Consider the following 22,159-nt stretch of genomic DNA (forward strand, 5'->3'; position numbering starts at 1 on the left):
GCTTCTGAAGTCATATCCACACTCCATAGCTGCACCAAATTTCTCTCTCCATCCTTGGTTGTTTCCAGCTCCATACCCTTGGAGGAAAAGGTGAATCCCTTGTACAAGCATACATGCATAAGTAATGAGTACCAACAAAATCATTTCTCCACTTTTCCCTTTGCTATCCCCATAGGCCATTGTGAATTTGTTTTGTAAGAAAAGTGGCAAAATCCAGCATAGTACTCATTCCAAATTGAAGGGTTTGAGCCATTATGAGGACAATAGAGCCTAGGATTTGATCAGCCTCATCCATCCCAAAAATCTTGCAAAGAGAGAGATATAATGCTTGAGACCTAAGGTTGAAATGCCTTCTTAGCAATGGCTCTGGGGTATTGGCTGTAATCACAGGCAAGGTGCCAATTTTAGCAGCATGCTCCTGCAATGGCCCTATTCTTAAGTAAATTCTTTGTGCATCATACCTTTCCTGAAGGTCATCTATGTCAATAATTTCATGCACAACATGGTTAGGATTGAGGTTGAAAACCTCACTAAATAATTTAGGACAAACCCTAAACAGATTTACTCTAGCATGGTTTTTTACCCACCCTGTAATTGGATCATACTTCTTCGCCAAATCCATCAATAAATCACTATCAAAGAAAACTGAGGGGACTGTTAATTTACCAATGTCAAACTCCCATACATTGCTCATAGGAGTGTCCAATTTTTGCTTTGAAAATCATTTCTTAAACAACTCAAGATCCCCCATGGAAACCTGGGCATCTCTTACCCAATTTGCTTTGTCATAGAAACCTTCTGCTACAGCCACTCTTGGGTGTTTTGGAATGAGTTCCCTCCGCTTAGTTATTTCATGTACTAATAAGGGGAATTGTTTAAGAAAATCATCATGCACAGAACATTTCAAATAATCAGTTTGCCTAGTGAATTCCTTTCGGGGACGCATTTTGAATAAAACCCTAGAAATTTCACAAAAAATACTTTGAATTTCTTAGAAAGTCACAGAGTACTTATTCGCCAGAACTCACACTTTTGCACTATGTGATATCTTTTTCAATTTTACTAGAGTGCTAGCTAAGAATTTTCGTGCCTTGGCTTTGAAAACTTTGTATACCTTGATGTTCTTTATGTGCCTTGGTGATTCATTAATGGTGAGATTGTGGGTTCTTTTCATACATTGAAATCACACGCACAAAATTTGAATCATATTTACTCTCAGTAACTGTTACCTCCAATTTGAAACCAAGTTTGAATCCCATCCATAGATTTTCACTAGATCAAATGGCTCTGATTTGAAAAGCAACAAGCTTTATGGCTTTTAAAACAAGGCTACGTGTCACAATAGTGCTTACCTGCATTCCTGAAATTTCTTGTATCTTAGAATTACGAGGAAGCGCCATTTGTTGATCAAGACAAGATCAACGATCAAATTCATTCACTTTCAAAAAACATCCAGCCAGCAATATTGACCAATGGGAAACCTCCATATGAGTTCGCACCTTCTAACAACATTTCATGCCAACATATCTCATATCTTCTTCTAAGCGAGTAGGTTCTTGACATCATTCGTTCCACATATCGTGCTGGCACATTCTTTCTTTGTTTAAACTTCACTCAAATTCAAATTGTGGGGAAGCGTCATTCATTAATCAAGATAAGATCAATGATTAGAAATAATTTTTCATTCTATGCTTGCACCATCCACTTGGGCCAATGACATGACTGCTTTCAATCCGCATGTTCTGACTCTTTTGACTATTGCATTAATTTCTGACACTTTCCACACCCATATCATAAGTATCTCTAGCTAAGAACAAGTGGCAGACTACATAGCGTGACTCAATATTCTTCCATAATCTAGCCCCATTGTGACACGTGTTGCAAAGGTGCATACCACTTTTCTTATCTGACTTGCAGCTCCATAATGCAAGATTGCACTAATCGTAGATCTTTGAAGGATCTATGGTTGATAAGACTTCATTTCCATTCGGCAGTCAAACTTCATCAATGGTACATTTGGCAGTACATGTCAGCAATCATTTTACAGTGTGGTATACTACAACATACAATTAAAACTATCCGACCCTACCTTGCCACACATCAAAAAAACTGCTTGCCCACATTATTTATCTCTCGTGTAGCTTCAAATTGCAGGCATGCGTTGGCCTTTGATCCTTGATAGATCAATAGTTTATAGAGTTAGGTATCCTTATCACCACGTTGGCCAAAGTAACGAATCAAAATCTTTAGCCATTCCAACTTGTCTGACACTTGCCACGAAAGACGTCCATCCTTGAGAATAGTGGGCCTGTCTTGTCTGACCTTGCCACTTGTCCAATTTTTGCTTCCTTGCATTACTTATCTAACGAGCATCTCCTTCTTGTGGGAAAGCACTAGCCCTTGATTCAAATAAAATCAATGGTCGATGCTTCTTGGAGATAAAGGCATATCCCTATTGGTAATTTAACCAATGATATCATGGGAAATCTAGAATGTGTAGAAAAGTACTAACAAACCTAAAAAAAAATTTGACAACTTATGACTCTTGTTACAGTTCACTGGAATTTAGAAGAGTAAGGGCTACGTGTCACTAGGTCGCATGCCCACTTTATTTAAAAACCTTGCAGCTCAAAATTGCAGGCATGCGATACTCGTTGATCTGAATAAGATCAACGATTATAAAGACTTTGTGTTATCAGAAGTATTTCCTAATAGAATAATTAAACAATTATTTTTCCAAGCACGACCACATAATTTTTAAACAAAATTATAATGAGTTCATGCTTTCGCAAGCCCTTCCTTAGGTTTAATGGCATATCATACAAACATTTTTTTGCAAATTTTTGAGGGTTTTCCAAAACTAGGGCAATCTAAGGATTTGAAAATACAAGGCACAAAACCCTAATTTGCAACATTTAAAAACTCAAATGATTTTTCACCAAGTTTTTTTCAAGATTTTCTGCATTGTGAAAAACCAGACCAACAGGTGGGATGCAACGCATCTCGCAAGATTCTATAGACTTCAAGAGGTGGATAAAACAAAACAATTTATTAGATATCTCAACTAATAATGGAATTTAACATTGAATAATAGAAGGAAACTTTTTACCTACATAGCAAAAAAATTGGATTTTTTTTCTTCAAAGGGGAATTAAGAGACATAGATATGGAACTATAGTCAACAATCTTACCAATAGCAGGATTGGATCAATATCCAGTAAGGTTGGAATTAACTGAACCAAAATAACCCCTAAGAAATCTTTTTAAATGTGAAAAAATGTGGTTTCTTGACAATAGTTTCATGGAACACATTAAACCATGGTAGTCCCTAGGAAATTCTAAAGGGTCAAAAATATATCTTTTTGTGTAAAAAATGAAAATGATCAAAGAAAAAATACTCAAATGGAACAAAACACACTTTAATAATATATTTAAAGGAAAAATAAATAATGAAGAAAACATAAAAATGCTAAACAATGAAGTGATAAAAAAGGGAATGGATACTGAGAAATACCCAGAAGAAAAAAAATTACTTTCAAAATAGGAGGGAATATTGGCAAAAGAAAAGATCATTTGGAAACAAAAATCAAGAGAAATGTGGGTAGTAGAAGGGGATCGTAATACAAAAAAAAAAAATCATAGCAACATTTTTATTAATAGAGCTAGAAATAAAATCACAAAGATTAAAAATCCAAAAGATAACAATATCGAAAATCCCACAAATATAATGGAAGTATTCGTAGAATATTTCAAAAACCTCTTAAACAATTATGACTACTCTAATGGATTTCTTTAAAATAAGATGTTAGAATCTATACCAAAATTGGTTACTATAGAATATAACACATTTCTCAAGAAACCTCTAACGTTAGAAGCAGACAAGGTTACTCTTTTTAGCTTAAATCCTAATAAATCACTAGGGCTAGATGGTTTTCATGCTTTCTTCTATCAAAAATATTGGGATATTATTGGGTTAGACTTATGGAAAGCTATATAAGCCTCTAGAAATGGTGGTTCAATACTAATAAAGATCAACTACACCTTCTTAACTCTCATACCCGAAAAAGAAGAATCAGAAGTTCTAGGTGATTATAGACCTATAGCTCTGTATAACATGATATATAAAATCATCTCAATAGAATTAACTAGATGACTTAAAACTATACTACCTAAACTCATATTGGAAGGAAAAATAGGTTTTGTACTTGAAATATCCATTTTAGATGGCATAATCATTATTCAAGAAAGGATACATTCTGCAACAAAGAATAAAGAGGCAAGTATGTTTATGAAATTGGACATACATAAAACATATGATATGGTGGATTGGAGATTCCTATGTAAAACATTAGAAGCCTTAGGCTTCTCTCACCAATGGAATAACTTTATTTTTTATTGTATTTCAACTCCTAAAATATCACTCCTCATCAATGGAACCCTAGAAAGATACTTTGATATCTCTAGAGGCATTAGACAAGGAGATAATTTGTCACCATTCTTGTTTATTATTATGGTAGAAGCTTCTGGGAGGTCAATTAAAAGAGCTTAGGCATAAGGTATAATCAAAGGCATTATAGTCACTAATAACATTCCAAACATCACTCAACAACAATTTTCTAATGATACAATTCTACGAGGAGATAGCTATACTGAAGAAGCCCAAAACTTCAAAACTATTATTCATAGATACATGGTAGCATCTAGTCAAAAAGTAAATGCAGATAAATTAGAGATTTTCTATATTAAAACTAATCCTGAACTAGAAAACTAGATATGTAACATTATGGGATACAAAAAAGGATAATTTCCATGTAAATATCTAGGTATAGAATTAGAAAAATGTACTAGACACAATAAAGGATGCAACAATATTCTAGAAAGAATGGATAAGAAAATTGGAAGTTCAAAAGGAAAGTGGTTAACAAAAATAGGCAAAGTAACAAAAATTAAATTAGTACTTTCAGCCCTTCCCACATATCAATTATCTTGCCTCCTGCTCCCTAAAAAAGTGAATACAAAGCTATAAAGAAAGATTGGATTTTTTTTTTCTGGTATAATACAAAAGAACAAAAGAAATTGGAACTAATAAAATGGGAAAGGATTTGAAAACCTAAGGATCTTGGGGACTTAGGCACTAAAAATCTCAATTGGAAAAATAAAGCTTTAGGAGCAAAATTGGTATGGAGAATTTATCAAGAACGGGAACAAAAATGGGCAAAATTTTTTATACAATAAGTATTTAGATGAAGCAGATCCTACTTCCCTCTTTAGAATGCACAATTTATTGAAAGGATCAAAAAGTTGGAATTTTAAAGAAAAATGTCAACATCTGATTAGTAAATATACCATGTGGGAAATAGCTAAGGGAGATGAAGCACTTTTTTGGGAGAATTCATGGGATGGTCTTCCCTCCCTAGATAGCTTAGGCATACCAGCTAATTATATTGAGTTTTTGGATTAGATTGTGTGAAGATTTTTCCATCAACATTTCGAATCACACAATCTAATCCAGAAACTCAGTATAACTATCATGGATTGTCGAAATCTATTCGCATTAATACCAGCTAATGTAAAAATATATTGGTTAATGCATGGGGAACAAAAGTAAGCAGAGATTACTTTAGCGATGAATCTTCACCTTTTGGTGATCTTGTCTCATGGGTCGATTGTCATTTGGTGAATAGTACATGTAACATAGGTCAACTACATCACCAAATATTTATCAGATTTGGGTCCAATGCACATGGTAGTCACCCATTAGTTATCACATGATTGATCAAAAATATCAGTCCAATTGCCAATTTAATAAATATTTTGTAAACATTTATTTTAAAATTTTCACCATCCTTTGCATGTTGTTTCTTATTGGACAATGTTATTTTGCCATAACAACTAAATAATTTTCCCTTGGGTTGGGTGTTGCCTACCATTTTCTCGATGTGTGTTGACCACCAACCCCATTTAGCCAACTATTTCCTATTGTGGGCTTGTATAGGAAGGTGTGTTTCACTTATATTTGACAATCCTCCTTGTTAATCCCATGAAATTCACCAGCCTAGATTAGACTATATAAGATATTATTATTCTACACAGTTCACTCTTTTTTGGTCTAAAGACTGGCATTTCTTATTGATGTTAAAGTTTAAGAGTGCTAAGTGCATTGGCCATTGACTCGTGGACCATGGCTTTCGTAAAAGGCAAGTGATTTTTAATGTGGATAGTGGTACTGGTACTAGTTATATTTTTAGCTTTACTATCCAGTGTTCACTGGTGACTGGACATCTCACATGCTAAGATAGCCTATAGGTTTGTGAATTTTATTAGGTAGTACCATAGACTATAGTACCATAGCAGTAGTACCCTTTTTATGAGAATGAATCATATTATTGTTATTATATGTAGTCTAAGTAGTCTATTATCACTGTTCATAGTCTGTGACTCGTCACTGTTTGAGTCTTTTGTTCAACAACTAAGTTAAATTTATTTTTTGCAGCCTTTATCAGTTTGCAATGTCAAACAAGAGGGGTAATAGGGGTTTTGGTAGGATCCTTGAAAGCCAAGAGAAGTCACCATTACCAAAACATAGAACCATATTAGCATATTTTGGTGGTGGAAATGTTGGCAACCTACAAGATTCACAAGTTAGATCTCTAGTGCTTATTGAAAAAGGAGATTCATCACAAGTTGGAGACCATATTGAAGAATTTCAAGTTGGTGAACCTGATATCTCAATCAAGGATGAACTTGAACATGATTTGGAGGCACTTTCCCTAAGTAGGGAGTCACAAACTGATATTATAATGACCAGTCAGGTGAGAAAACCAAAAGTGATTCCATAAGTCATGTTCATGCACAAAAGGGGAAAAGAAAATTGGAATAAAAAAAAAAGATCGATCTCATTGAGATCTATCCAAAAGGAATTTTCAAGCCTCCTATAGAATGCAAATGTAAGATTTGCACAAAGATAACAAAGAAGGAGAAGAGGTTGCAACTTAAACTTGATACCATAGAAAAGCATGTTGGTAAAGTTTACAAAAAGGAAACTATCGATGGAGTTGAAAAATCTGTGTTAACTTGGAAAACAAAGGACAACTATCTGCATATTAGGGATGCCAAAATATATGGTTTACACAAGCAATTACGGGAGAAGCATTCTGTAATAAAAGGTTCCATTGAAGATTTCATTGGCTAAGCAATGGAAGTGAAAAATATGGGAAAAGTAGTTCAATTAAGTGTGGTGTTTTATATTTTGAGTAGAGGATGTCCTATGATGGACTAACCTTCAATTACTGCCTTATTGCATTTTTTAAAGTTTGAAACTATCCAAACAATCAGTGGTCAATAAACAATGGGTGGGAATGGGCTAGTTGTCTTGCACAGGTTGAAAAAGAAGATATGAAGGAAAAATAAAACACTCAAAATTTTATTGCATTGTCTCTAGATGAAGTTACAACAATTGATAATACTTCCTAGGTGTGCATGCATGTTTATACTATAAACGATCTTTTCCATCAACCCTTTCTACTATCTGTTGCTAAATTGAATTGTAGTGTGATAGCTAAAAATTTATATGATTTATTAAAGAGTACTCTAATTGAATGTGAAGGTTTAGATAACATGGAGATTGCCAAAAAGTTGGTGTGTTGGAGCGAATGGAGCTTCAGTTATGCAAGGTCATAAAGGCGATCTTTGCAAAAAGATCAAGAATAATTTGGCACCCTATGCTATTCCCATTCATTGCATGGCCCATTGAATGAATCTAGCTTTTGAAATTGTCAAAAAATTTGGTTGTGTAAGTAAAGTGGAATATCTAATCAAAGAGATTTACTAATACTTTTGTCAAAGTCCAAAATGAGCCTAGGAATTTCAACACTTTGCTCAAGGACTTACTAATGGGAGGAAGCTTCTTAAAGACAATGATACCAAATGGATCTCTTTGAATGGACCAGAACATTGAGTATTCTCTAAATTTTTGTCATTTCTTAGACTAATCCACTTTGTGCAAGATAGATTCCCTTGACTATATTCAAGTCTAACTAATGTTAAGATACTCTTAACTTTAGTAGCTATTCTCTCCATGCTATAGGACATGATAAATATTATAAAAAAATGTTCAACAAAGAGCTATGTACATTGTAGAATATAATAAGCTACGTAAAATGACATGTAGTGGCCTGGATATTCTTTATCGAGTACTACCATTAGATGAATCAAAGTTTGCAAAGTGGATAGAAATCACAGATTTGAAAAATCTTGGGAACTTTTTACATATTGGTGCAAACAATGAGGTATGTGCCAAGGTACATGGAGTTGACATACTAATGTAGTACTATGCTTGCGTCAACCCTGACTCCAACCCCAATGAAGTAGGAAGTGAAGTAGAATTAGAACCAGAGAAGGTACTTTCACATGTTACAAGTGAAGACCTCAAGAAGATCAAAGACTATGTGCTTCACTTTGTCAAGCGAGTTTAATATAATATTTCATCAAAAATTAGATTTAGATTTCCTAATGAGGAATTGCTCGAAGCAATGTCTATTATTTTTCCTCAATATTGGTCTCTAAACTGTTTGGCTAATTTTTGAAGAAGGATGAGGACTTTGATTTAGCATTTTTGCAAACCTAAAGTAATGAATGGAGTAACTATAAATAGAATTTTAGATGAATCTTGACTAAAAGATCAATCATATCCTTTTGCAAACATAATAAGGGAACAATATGATCTTATAGAGAATCCAAATGAAGAGAGAGTGGTAACAAAGCTTTGTAAAAACCTTGGTTAGAGAAATCAGTTGAGAGAGTCAATACCAGAATATTTCAAGCTTACCAATTTATGTTTGAAAATGATATTGGGTTCAGTGGAGGATGAGAGAGTTTTCAGTACTTTGGGCTTCTGGAAGTCAAAGGTTAGACAAAAATTTGGATAATTGTTTGAGGCTCTATAATTCTAGGTATGAGGTAGATAGTTTCCCTTATGATGGAGCTCTCAATATTTGGAGAAGCAAATGTGGAAGAAGAGTGATGGAGTGGCAGTGGCAGTGATGGTGGCAATAGCAGTGGCGGTGGTAGTGGCAATGGCGATAGAAGTGGTCCATGTCCTAATATTGGAAGCAATAAAGACGATGTTGACTTTGGCATGCATACTAACATGAACAGTGAATCTAAAGAAAACACAATGAACAATAAATTTTTATATGCAATAAATGAAGAGGATTCTGATGATAGTGATGTTGAGCCAGTCCAGGCAAAGTGCCAACTATAGCAACTTCTCAACTTCAAGTTCTAACTTTTGCATGAGTCAAGTAGTAGGCTAGCAACACTGATCTAAGACTCTATCTACTAATTAATTATGTTTGTAGAAGTTAATTTATAGCCTTCATTCACTATCTTTTTATAGATGCTTAAATTTTTTTTAAACATGTTGATGTTAGAAACTTACATGTTGACATTTTCTTTGAAACTAGTTTTTACTTTTAGAGTCTAAACATGTTGAGATTTTCATTCATTCTAGTTTTTAGTTATTTTTACTTTTAGATTTTCATTGATTCTAGTTTCTTTAAGAAATTGTAACATAATGCATTTAACATAATAAGCTTTGACAGCAATGTTTCTGGATTAGATTGTGTGATTTTTTTGAGCATCAACATTTCGGATCATACTACATGATCCATCATCAGGATGAGAGAATGCCATGATGATCAATTTCTATTCTAGAATTCTCTCATCATGATGATGGATCATGTAGTATGATATGAAATGTTGATGCTCAAAAAATTCAGAAAATCTAATTTAGAAACATTGCTCTCACACTAAATGGATTGTGGAAATCTGATTATGTTAAAAATAAGCTTTATTTTTTTTTAAAATGTATTATAATTTATAATTATAAATCAGCCCATAACATAATACATTTAATAATTACAAACAGTTGTAACCCTTTGCAAATGACTCAATGTCAAATGACCTTGAATTCCCTTTTATAGATACAAGGGAGCAACAATAGTTGTCAGTTGGTTTGTAATTGTATATATAATCAAATTATTACTACATAATACATTATGTGTGTACAATCACATTTCCAATTGTACAATTTTTTCAAGTACGAGTAGGAATTTTTTTTTCCATCTACTATGTGTACTAATAGTATGCCAGTGTCTGGCTATCCAACTATGCTGATATGCTGGCTATTGATTCCTATAACAATTAACATTAAACAAAATTGAAATTAAATCCAAAATTTGAAATTAAAGAGCAACAAGTAACAAAATGATTATATTACTATCACTTACTAAGTCATTACTTCTTAGTGCTATCAGCTATGAATATCACTGACAACAACAGTAACAGTTTGAGAAGATGACCCAACTCCAATGATGTTCTTTAGGGTGCTTCATTTTGCATCATTTGGAAGCTCTATTTTTTTCAGGTTGTAGCTAAATAGTTGTAACCTCATCAACAATGAATACTTTGAAGAGATATTTTTACATGAGTCCAGGAATTTATCTATAACTTCATTCATTTTTTATAGTGTTTTGATGCAACTTGCAATTCTTTCTGGAGTGGTTTCCTCAAAAAAATTTCTTAAATCAGAATTCATTGTGTTGTGCAACTTTTTCATGTAATCTTCTTTTCCAATAAATTTGTTGTCTAAGTAATTTGGATTTGGTAATTCAACATTTAGCAAGTTTAGTATGTTGTGATTCATCTTCATCAAGTCTCTGGAAGTAGATTTGAGAGCTTCATCTACTTCCATTACTTGTTCACAATTGTGATAGACAACAAAGGTCATTATAGATGCATCCAAGCTGTTGTTTATTCCTTAGTTTACCAAATCCCTATCACTAGATCCCTATACTTTATTCAAAAAAAAATTAGCAAGATTTTTTAAAGAATTGGTGAAATACTTCTTCTACCCTCAACATCTTTTCTTACATTTTCAAAGACAAGTCTGAGATTGCTATTTAAATCAAGCCATTCAAACAAACTATCACTATTCTTCATTATTTTGTCCCAATTTTCTTGTTTGATAAGCTTAACCATGTTTATTATAGTATCCTTGACATGATGGACTTTGGAAGATGTCATTATATTTTATGCAATTACATTCTCCATCTTTTTCTTCATTTCAGACATCTCTATTTCATTTTTTTCTATATTTCCTCTAGTTGCCCTTGCCAATTAGTTGTTCTCTTCCTCTCATCCTCTAATTTTTTATTCAAATATTGGATTATCTTTGTAGTAGTTACCTATTTTTTCTTCTCATTCTCGAATTCCCTTTTCAAATCATGGTTTGTCTTCATAGTGGACTTCTCCTTTTTCTTTGCATTGTCCAATTCCTTCTTCAAATCATGGAGTGTTTGAGTAGACTCCTCTTTCTTGGTGTTCTTGTAAGAATTTGGCTTAGGCCAGAATTCACCCAAGAACTCAACAGAAGCACACAGTAGACCAAAATAGGTAGAGTATGATCAGAATGATGATATTCATTCAATAATTGGATAAAAGAGTACACTAGGAGTACCTGATTATAAAGGCCTCAAGAGAGCTTCTAGAATGCATAGAAGTTAGCACCATGGCATGTCATACAACCAGGCACATGTCCACCAGATATGGATTATCCTCCATTAGGCACTGGATTAAGTGCGATGGTGTGAGGATAAGACTACAATGGTGTAGCATGCAAATTAGTGGAGTAGACAACATATGCTAAATGAGGAGTGCGGAAAACTGTGTTGTCATCACAAAAACTCAGTGAATGATGCATACTCATGTGCTGTAGACACCATGTGCTTAATTAGAGTTGCGTAACTCAATGAGAGTTCACAAACTCCTAAGTGTCTCACCTAAAATAATAATAAAATAATGCAAAATAATTAAATAATGCATTAACCTAAGTAAAACTTAAGTAAGTGTAATAAGTAAATACTTATTTACACCAACACCCCCCCTTAAGTGCAAGTTAGGGGAATGCCCTTGAGCTTATGCAATCTAGGATGAAATGCAATATGGGTCCCAACTACTAGGCCATGTTAGGTACCCATGTACATAATGATATGCTATCTCTCATAAAGCAGGGAAAGAGGGAAAACCTCATGGGAAAAACCCTCCCCCAAAAAGAGAGATAAAGAAGGATGCATGATGGATGGAGTAATCAGGACCCCCCCCCATTATGACATACATCCAATATATACATAAGATAATAATGAGAAGAGGTAGAGAGACAGGATGGGCTCCCCCCCCCAAAGAAGAATGCCGAACAGTGACTGCTCCGATGAAGAAGCTGATCCAAGACTGCAAAATGGTGGTCCTCCCCTTAGGAAGAAACAATGCCAAGGGTACAGATGAGAAACTTTTTCTGTGCGTGGAAAGAATCCCATGGATAAGTGATGTCTCTAAAACTTGCTCAACTAGCTGAAGAACCTATCCCAAAGAATTGTCTATCCCTGCAACTGGTGAAGAACCCTGCTACAACTACTGATCATGAGGATCCACAATCACTTCAACCTATGATGATTGATCATGTAGAGGATGAACAAGAGAGTCTAAAACCCTCGTGACAGCTGAAGAAGATAATTCAACATCAAGAAGAAGAGGTAGATCATCAATATTGTCCCCCAAATCTGTCATTGAACCTGTATCTAGAAGACTAGATGTACCTTATTGTTCTAGACCTATCACTGTGGCGATGTATACATGTGGACTGAATTGAAGAAGTGACCTCTCACTGTATCTGTCGATAGAACTCCACATATCTAAATCTGTTGAAGCACTATTACTGGTGTCACTATCAGTATCCACACTATATGATGTGCGAAGAGGAGTAAAGGACAAGCTTGATGAACTTTCCTCAAAAGGTACATCCTTCTTCACAAATATCTAATGTGTCTTAGGATCTAGAAGTCTATATGCCTTCACATTGTCTTCATAACCAATGAAGGTACAAGGTCAAGATGACTGTGCCTTGCGACCCCTGGAAGATCTGTTTTCCCATGCTAAACAATCAAAGACTCTGAAGTGTGTCACAATAGGTTTTTTGCCGCACCATGCCTCAAAAGGAGTTTTGCCATCTAAGGCTAGATGAGGAGAACGATTAAGAATGTGAGTGGCACTGGAGATTTCTTTGACTTCTAATGATGGATCTAGAGACTTGGCATGAATCATGCAACTTGCCATAGACTTAAGAGTTTAGATCCTCAAAGCTACAACATCTATCTTATACAAACTGAATGCTAAAGGAGTCTAAAGATCAATTCCCTCATGTTTGCAAAAATCCTTAAGTCTTTTGTTCACATCCATGTTTCCATTATCCATTCGGAGTACTTTGATGGCCTTTCTAGATTTTCGTTCTACATGAGCCTTGAAGTCTAGAAATGCGTCCAAAACTTCACCCTTAATATGTAGAAAGTAGACCCAAGTGAACGTTGAAAATTCATCAACTAAGGTAAGTATGTAGCGACCCTAGCTGAATGAAAAAGGACCTACTAATACCATGTGAACCATCTGTAGAACACTTGTTTCTCTAGAAGACTTCCCTCTTTGTAACTTCCTTTCTAAACGCATATCCACTGAATTTGATGAATATTTACCCTTAGAAAAGTTGATTTGAGGTAGACCTTTCACCATATGGAATGTGCAAAGTTTTTGAAGATAGCGGTAGTCAAGATGACCATACCGCTCATGCCATAATTGCATGTTTGAATGTGATTGTGTTAACAAGGCCTTTGAAGGAGTCTTGGGTACAAAATGTGAGAAAGAGTACAACCTCTTGTGATCATTCACTTTCCCTACTACAACCAAGGAATTATCTTTAAGACTGTGCACTTTTACTGAGTCTGGAAGGAACTCAACTCTATGTCCATCTTCGAGGTGAGTGACTTGGTAGATTGATAGGAGATTTGAACTAAGGTTTGGAACATACAGAACCTTTTGAAACTCTCCATTTTCCATCTCCACATTTCCTTTTCCTTCAACTTCCATTTTACTATCATTCCCCATGAAGATGTGCAGTACCTTTGAGTGGTTCATTGAAGAAAAATGCTCCTTTGAAGAACACATATGATATGAGGCACTTGAGTCAAATATCCATTCTTTCGAAGAGTTTGCATTTTCCATGAGTGCTTTCCCTTTGCCCTTTGAATCTGAAGAAGATCCCTTCTCCTTGTAAGCATTAGGAAATGGAACATTATGTTTCTTCATGATGTTGGTTAATTCATCAATCTGTTTAAGATAACACTCATGCTCTTCATGACCCATTTTCTTGCAATAAGCACACTTCTTCTTCTCCTTATTATTGTCTCCTTTCTTGTTGGAATTCAAGGACTTGCCTTGTTGATTGGATTGAGGTGTTGTCTTTTCTGCATCCTTAGATTTACTCTTCCATTTCTTCTTACCCTTTCCTTTATTTGAAGACTGTCTAGCTGAATGTGGAGAACCCTCATTGGCCACCAATGCTTTGGACTGAGGTGTTTTGAGAATCTCCATTATTTTCAACTTCTTTTCTTCGTCATCCAACAGTTTAGCATATTCATCAAAAGTGACTTTCTTGTAGGCAGTTGCTAAGGTAGTCTTTGAGGTGTTAAAAGAAGATACAAATGTGGAATATTCGGATGGCAGCTTGTTATGGATGAGATAGATTAGTCTATCATCTTTGATAGAACTCCCACAATCAGTAAGCTTTGTCCTTAATTCATTCACCTTGATGATGAAGTCCTGTATTGAGTCATACGACTTAGGATCTAAGGAAACAAGCTCATCTTCTATCTTGAACACATCCTCTTTAGACACTTTACCATAAAGGCTTTCGAGGGTATCCCAAGCTTCCTTGGCTGTAGTACATTTTTTGATTTGATACATGATTTTATCATCTACCCCCAAACATATATCACCTAGGGCTTTTCTATCCATGGCTACCCAATTTGAAATTTCACTTGTAAATACATTATCACCTGCTAGTCTAGGAAGAGTACCATCTACATATTGAGAAACTCCATTATGCATTAAGTGATAAAACATTTTGATGGACCACGGAGCATAGTTATGAGGAGTTAATTTAGGAAACTTAAAGTTGCCCATAATGCAAAAAATGAAAGAAAATTGTAAAAAAGAGAGAACACAACACCAAGAACACCCCCCCTTTTCACTAAATCAAGAAACACTCCCCCCCCCCCCAAAATAGATGCTTTGGGCACTTTATCAGTTGTGCAATTAAAATGGGACACTTGCCAATTTTGGCCTTCATGGACTTCTAATTTTTCTTGTTACAACCTCTACAAATCTGAAACTTTACAATGTGCTACAATTCTGAAGCATTACAAAGCAAAGAAAGGCCCTATTGCTGAAAGTGACAATTTTTTCCACACAACACTACAATATGATGCCAGATCTAGAAAGTAGACAAAAAAATACACACTTTAAAAAAAAAACAAAACTTGTTTTCAACTCCAGATGTGCTCGTACGGAGCATTTGAAGTTGCAAAATGCAAAATTATCCAGGTACAGTCGCCAAAAAATACAATTTTTGTACAATTTGTGCATCAAAGCCAAAAAATAGCTACACCACTAAAAATTTTAGAAAATCTTACCCAATTTCCAAAAAAATTGCACCTAATTTGGAGTCTGAATGTGCGAGTTATGGCCTCTGAAATCGGACTGCAAAAACTAAAATAAATTTGGTGAGGGGTTGCACTAGCAAAAGACGAGGTTAAATTTGATGGTCATATTTCTGTTGCAATAGTTATAAAATGGCCTATGATAATGTCTAGATGGGCATCAATTTTAGGCTCGTAAAATGATGACATCAACAAAAAAAGGCCCACTAGATGATGTGGCAGCTGACTGGGATTTTTGTACGGTACAGATCTGTATGATCGTATGAAAAAAATTGATGTGTCTTAATGACATGGTGTACGGGCAGGCTAATGCAGTGCGGACTTTCTAGGATGACTATGTTGCACAGTCAGATTTGACATGGCAGCGAGAGATTGGTAGACCAAGCAGGATGAGGTAGCGTCTTCCGTGTGCTTGTATGAGGTGGTAGTTATGCCACGTGGCCTTCTATTGTTCACCCGCGTGGATGTTGTTTAAGCACCGCATGGCACAGGCTTGGCTGATACGGGGTGCTGGGTTCCCTGTTTGTTGATGCCAAAATTTCTTCTGCATTTTCCAGAGATGGTGGGATATATTGCACATTCGTGGGGCGGGCGCTATTAGCGTTGTTCAAATAGACAATGCCATAGAGTGCGATGTGAAGTCTTCGCCGATGGATGCGTAGGGCTGGTCGGTTGAGGATGGCACCAGTTTGGCTTGCCAGCTATGGATTTTGCCAAAATGGTGAAGGCCAGGTGGGAGGAAATGTAGGCCATCGGATTTTGTAGAGATGCAGACTAAATTGATGATGCCATGCATGGCTCACGGGTGGATGAGCCCACAGATTATAACAAAACCTGCGAATTAAATAAATAATTCCACCAAAAAATAATGCACTGAGCCGAGGTGTCACTGCCCAGTTTGGCCAAAAAAATTTCTCCATCTGGGCGATAAATCCAAAAATAATTATAATTTCAAAAATGCCAAATAATGCAGAGAATAAATAATTCAGATCCGAAAACTAAAATAAAATCAATGAATTAGATCATACCCAATTGCAAATCGGTGCCTCCAGGTGCCGATTTGCAAAAAAAATTTGCGTCTCGATCAACTTTCACCCAATATAGGCAAATTTATGGTCAATCTTCACTGAATCAGCACTCCAAACACAACGAAGAGGTCAGATCTGGCTCTAGACACTCCCAATTTTTGCGGATCCTTTGGAATTGAGGTGCTGAAGCATGAACAATCTTGAACGACTACTTGATGAGAATCCTCCTTAGCTCTGATACCATGTAAGAATTTGGCTTGGCCAGAATTCACCCAAGAACTAAAGAACTCAACACAAGCACACAGTAGACCAAAATAGGCAGAGTATGATCAGAATGATGATATTCATTCAATAATTGGATATAAGAGTACACTAGGAGTGCCTGATTATAAAGGCCTCAAGAGAGCTTCTAGAATGAATAGAAGTCAGCACCATGACATGTCATACAACTAGGAACATGTCCACCAGATATGGATTATCCTCCATTAGGCACGGGATTAAGTGCGATGGTCTGAGGATAAGACTACAATGGTGTAGCATGCAAATCAGTGGAGTAGACAACATGTGCTAAATGAAGAGTGCGGAAAACTATGTTGTCATCACAACAACTCAGTGAATGATGCATACTCATGTGTTGTAGACACCATGTGCTTAATTAGAGTTGTGTAACTCAACGAGAGTTCACAAACTCCTAAGTGTCTCACCTAAAATAATAATAAAATAATGCAAAATAATTAAATAATGCATTAACCTAAGTAAAACTTAAGTAAGTGTAATAAGTAAATACTTATTTACACCAACACCCCCCCTTAAGTGCAAGTTAGGGGAATGCCCTTAAGCTTACGGAATCTAGGATGAAATGCAAGATGGGTCTCAGCTACTAGGCCATGTTAGGTACCCATGTACATAATGATATGATATCTCTCATAAAGTGGGGAAAGAGGGAAAACCTCATGGGAAAAACCCTCCCCCAAAAAGATAGATAAAGAAGGATGCATGATGGATGGAGTAATCAGGGACCCTCCATTATGAAATACATCCAATATATACATAAGAGAATAATGAGAAGAGGTAGAGAGATAGGATGGGCTCCCCCCCCCCCCCAAAGAAGAATACTAAACAATGACTGCTCTGATGAAGAAGTTGATCCAAGACTGCAAAATGTTGTTCCTCCCCTTAGGAAGAAACAATGCCAAGGGTACATATGAGACACTTCCATTGTGCGTGGAAAGAATCCCATGGATAAGTGATGTCTCTGAAACCTACTCAACTGGCTGAAGAACCTGTCCCAATGAATTGTCTGTCCTTGCAACTGATGAAGAACCCTGCTGCAACTGCTGATCATTAGGATCCACAATCACTTCAACTTGTGATGATTGATCATGTAGAGGATGAAAAAGAGAGTCTAAAACTCTTGTGACAACTGAAGAAGGTAATTCTACATCAAGAAGAAGAGGCAAATCATCAATACTATCCCCCAAATCTATCACTGAACCTGTATCTAGAAGACTAGATGTACCCTACTATTCTAGACCTATCACTATGGCGATGTATGCATGTGGACTGAATTGAAGAAGTGACCTCTCATTGTATCTGTCGATAAACCTCCACGTATCTGAATCTGTTGAAGCACTATCACTGGTGTCACTTTCAAGGTTTTGTATAGAAGCTACTGGTGCATACATTGGTGAAGTAACTACTAACATTGCTTATGATGTAATTGTCATAACTTTTTTTCTTTTTTGCACAAGGCTCATCCATGCTAGTGCCAGTGGGATCAACTACAACTAGATTTGAAGATATAACAAATAATGTATTGGGATGACCTTCAAAAGCAAAGGTATAATGTTTTTAACCTTTTCTAGATGAATCATCTTCAATCTCATCAGAGAGTCCAATGATTGGTTTACTTCCTCTTTTGGGTGGGTCTAATACAAGAACTAGATTTCAAATCTCTTCACCACTTGCACCAATGGGCCCTATACCTGCATAACCCATTTTTTGTATCATAGTTGCCCCTTTAATATATGCTTGTTTAATAGAATCACTCATTTGAAGATTAACAATATGTTTTCCCCTCATTGACCTAGAATTTTGAATACCTTGAATGTCTCCATCAGGTTTGAGGTCCTTCTGTCTTTGAATATCACTATCACTACAGCTGCCAAAATCATACTTGGATGCTCTTTATTCCAATAATCACTAAAAAGTTAATCCTCCTCAATTTCCTCAAAACCTACTAATGTCTTTGGTTCACCCAAATTTTGCCTCATTTTCCAAAAATCAGTCATCTTGGTTTGACACCACAATTCAGATGTGCACGCATCTTTAATTGCTTTTGGCATAGACCTCTTAGAAGGTTGAGATGCTTTCTTGTAGAAATTTAAGTATGTCAAAGGCTTTGATTTGTGTGACTCTGATATGTGCAATATCATAATTTGGGATGACAATTCTTGCATTGAGATATTATTCTCTGTTACATGTTTCTCCATCTCTTTCTTAACTTCTCTATCAATGGCATCTCCTAATGGTGATATTTTCTCACAGAGTTTCCATTGGCAATTAGCCTTATTTTTATTATTCTTAGTGGATCATAATTCTAGTGATTGGAAAAATCAAAGCCAAAAAAAGTTACCAACTCATTTTCCACTTTGAAAGCCTTTCTCTCAAATGTGAGGCCTTCAATTGTGAAAGGCAAGGAAGGAAATATCATTTTCTTTTGTTGTCTAGTGAAAAGTTCATCTGTGCTCTCCATCTACCATACATATTCCAGTGAAAAAACCCTTTCTATAACATGCATTGGAAGTTTTCATGGTTCAACCGCTGAACTGTAAAACCTTAAGACAATGTACTCTTTCATGAAGAACCAATTAGCCAATTGAATTTGACTTCCCAATTGAATGCAATCTTTACAAGACACAAGTAATCTAGGCATCGAAGTGCCTATGATTTTTTGGTAAATAGGTGCCAAAAAGAAGTCTACAAAATGGTTGTAGTTATTATTTTTAGCAGTCATCCTCATCTTATGTGTCCACTCATATACTAGACTTGGAGTCTCTAATTTCTTCTAGTTATTCTCATCAAACTTATAGACCTCAATATCAAGCTTTTTGTTCTCTATCTAAAATATTGAGCGATGCTTTGCTAAAAGAAGGTAGCACAAGTAACTTGTGAACCTAAATGTCTTTATCTTGTCTATAGTTGCATTTTGTTTAATCATTAGTAATTGTTGTTTCATAGATTCAACAATGTGCTTAACAAAATTATATCTTACATCTACCTTCTCAACTGATTGACCTCGACAATATATATTATAAATCATTTCAAGAACATTGGTCCCCACTTCCTTGTTACTATCCAATCCCAAACAAAAAGATAACAAATAAATAGAATTATGAACCCATGGCACAAAAATATCATATTGATAAGGAGGCTTATGGTCTATGTCCAATGTAACAATAACACTAGTAGATGACTCTGAGTTTATTGAACCTTTAATATATGAATCTTGAAAAACTCTTTCTAGTTTGTCATAAGCCTATGCTAGTTTATCCAAGTCAATGCACTCGTTAAAGCTTTTTGGTTTAAACCCTAGCCCTAGGTCTAACAAAGTGAAAAATTCACTCTCAATTATGGATAAAATTCCCTCCTAAGTGTTTTGGTTTACAATTGCCTTTCTATTTTCTTCATAATTCTGAGCACATAGTATTACAATTTCAAGGCAACAAAATACTTTGGGTATAGTGAGGTTTGATAATTTGGTAACCAAAGTAGCTAGTTTATTTGTATGTCCATGAATATTGTTGTTATATTTGTAATAGTTTCTCCCCTTTTTTGCATCTTTTCACTTATTAAACAATGAATGTCTAATTCCCATGATTCCCAAATCTCCATGGATAACAAGATAAAAAATATTATGACATTCATCTGTGAAACCTAAGGTTTATAGCACTTGCCTAAGTTCTATAATGTCTTTCTTTTCCTTTATGCTTGCACTCATATTGGAGTTTTTGACTTTGTTTTTCTCATGCTTGCTACTAGTTATTACAAAAAATTCTTCTTCAAGACCTATTTAAAAAAATTGTAAAGTGTAAACCTAAGATAATAAGAATCAAGATTTCTATTGTCGCAAATTGCACTGAATTTTTTTAAAAAATTTTAAATACCAAGAATTGAGAATCAAGATTTGACAATACTAGTGCTAGCAGATACTCAGATAATTGGTGTTGTCTTGTGATACTCAAGCTTCACACTTTCACTCTTCAGAACACAAAATGGAATTCAGTCAATCTTTGAAAAGTTGAAATTTGAAAACTCTATCATATCAAACTCTTCACTTGGAGGACTCTAAACTTCATACTCTAAAAACATAAAAGGTTAATAGTTAAAAGTTAAAACATAAGTATTAAGTAATTAATGGTTTTAGGTACATTACTAATATTGTGTATAGTCTACATGTAAATGACATAAAGACTCAATAATGTACATAACTATAATAATAAAAAGTAAAAATTTATTACATTAATATACATTTTAATTTTAAAATTTGTTCATTTTAAATTAATTAATTAATAAAAATTAAACTTAATAATCGATATGATTTTCAGGTCAATTTGTGGAATACTATCACTGTTGTCAAGAGTCATCTAGAATTGTGACACTTGTCAAGGAAGCATGTTACAATTCTAGATGTTTCTTGACAATACTGATAGCATTCCCAAAATTTACTCAAAATTCATCCCGAACCATTGATCTGTCTTTTACTTAACAATCATAGCATCACTGAGTCAGGATTAAGTAATATTTTTTTTAAAAGACTAAACATAATTATTATTAATATTAACTGAGTCCTGACACTTAATTGAGCTTTGCAAAGACCAGACACATGTCATGATTCCAAATGAATCTAGGTACATGGAAAACATTCTCCAAACTGGCTTGAAATTCATGTCAGGCCATCAATTTTTCTTTTAGTCAATAGTCAGGAGTTGGCAGTCAGACAAAAATATAACTTACAAGAAAGAATCTTCGACTACATGTGTCTCGATTTTAGGTAGAAATAGAATTTAACTTCAATATTTTAAAATTTGGCCTGAAATAGAGTCACGGTCATTGATCTATCTTTCATTGAATGGTCCAGATCAAATTGTGAATCTTTAAACCTTTTGCATAACTAATATTAATTATTTAAACAAGGTTACATAGCAACTAAGTTCATGCCAAAAAAATTGATAGAATTAGTAAAAAAATTGATATAAAAAAATATTAGCATGAAAAGAATTTAAATAGCATATTAATTAATATAGAGAAAAATATTGAAATAAATATTGTTAAATATATTGTTATTAATTATTATTATTTTATTTTTAAGTTTGAGCATGTCAAAATATGATTTTAATTTAATTATTTATATAAAATATTATATATATATAATATAATTTATAATAATAATTATTATAGTTTTAATATAATATAAATAAGAGATTTTCTTTTCTATAATAGAAATGATTTTCTTTTCTATCATAA

Source organism: Cupressus sempervirens, chromosome 3, assembly GCF_028749045.1.
Source record: "Cupressus sempervirens isolate cs-2001-9-10 chromosome 3, ASM2874904v1, whole genome shotgun sequence".
In the NCBI taxonomy this organism is placed as follows: Eukaryota; Viridiplantae; Streptophyta; class Pinopsida; order Cupressales; family Cupressaceae; genus Cupressus; species Cupressus sempervirens.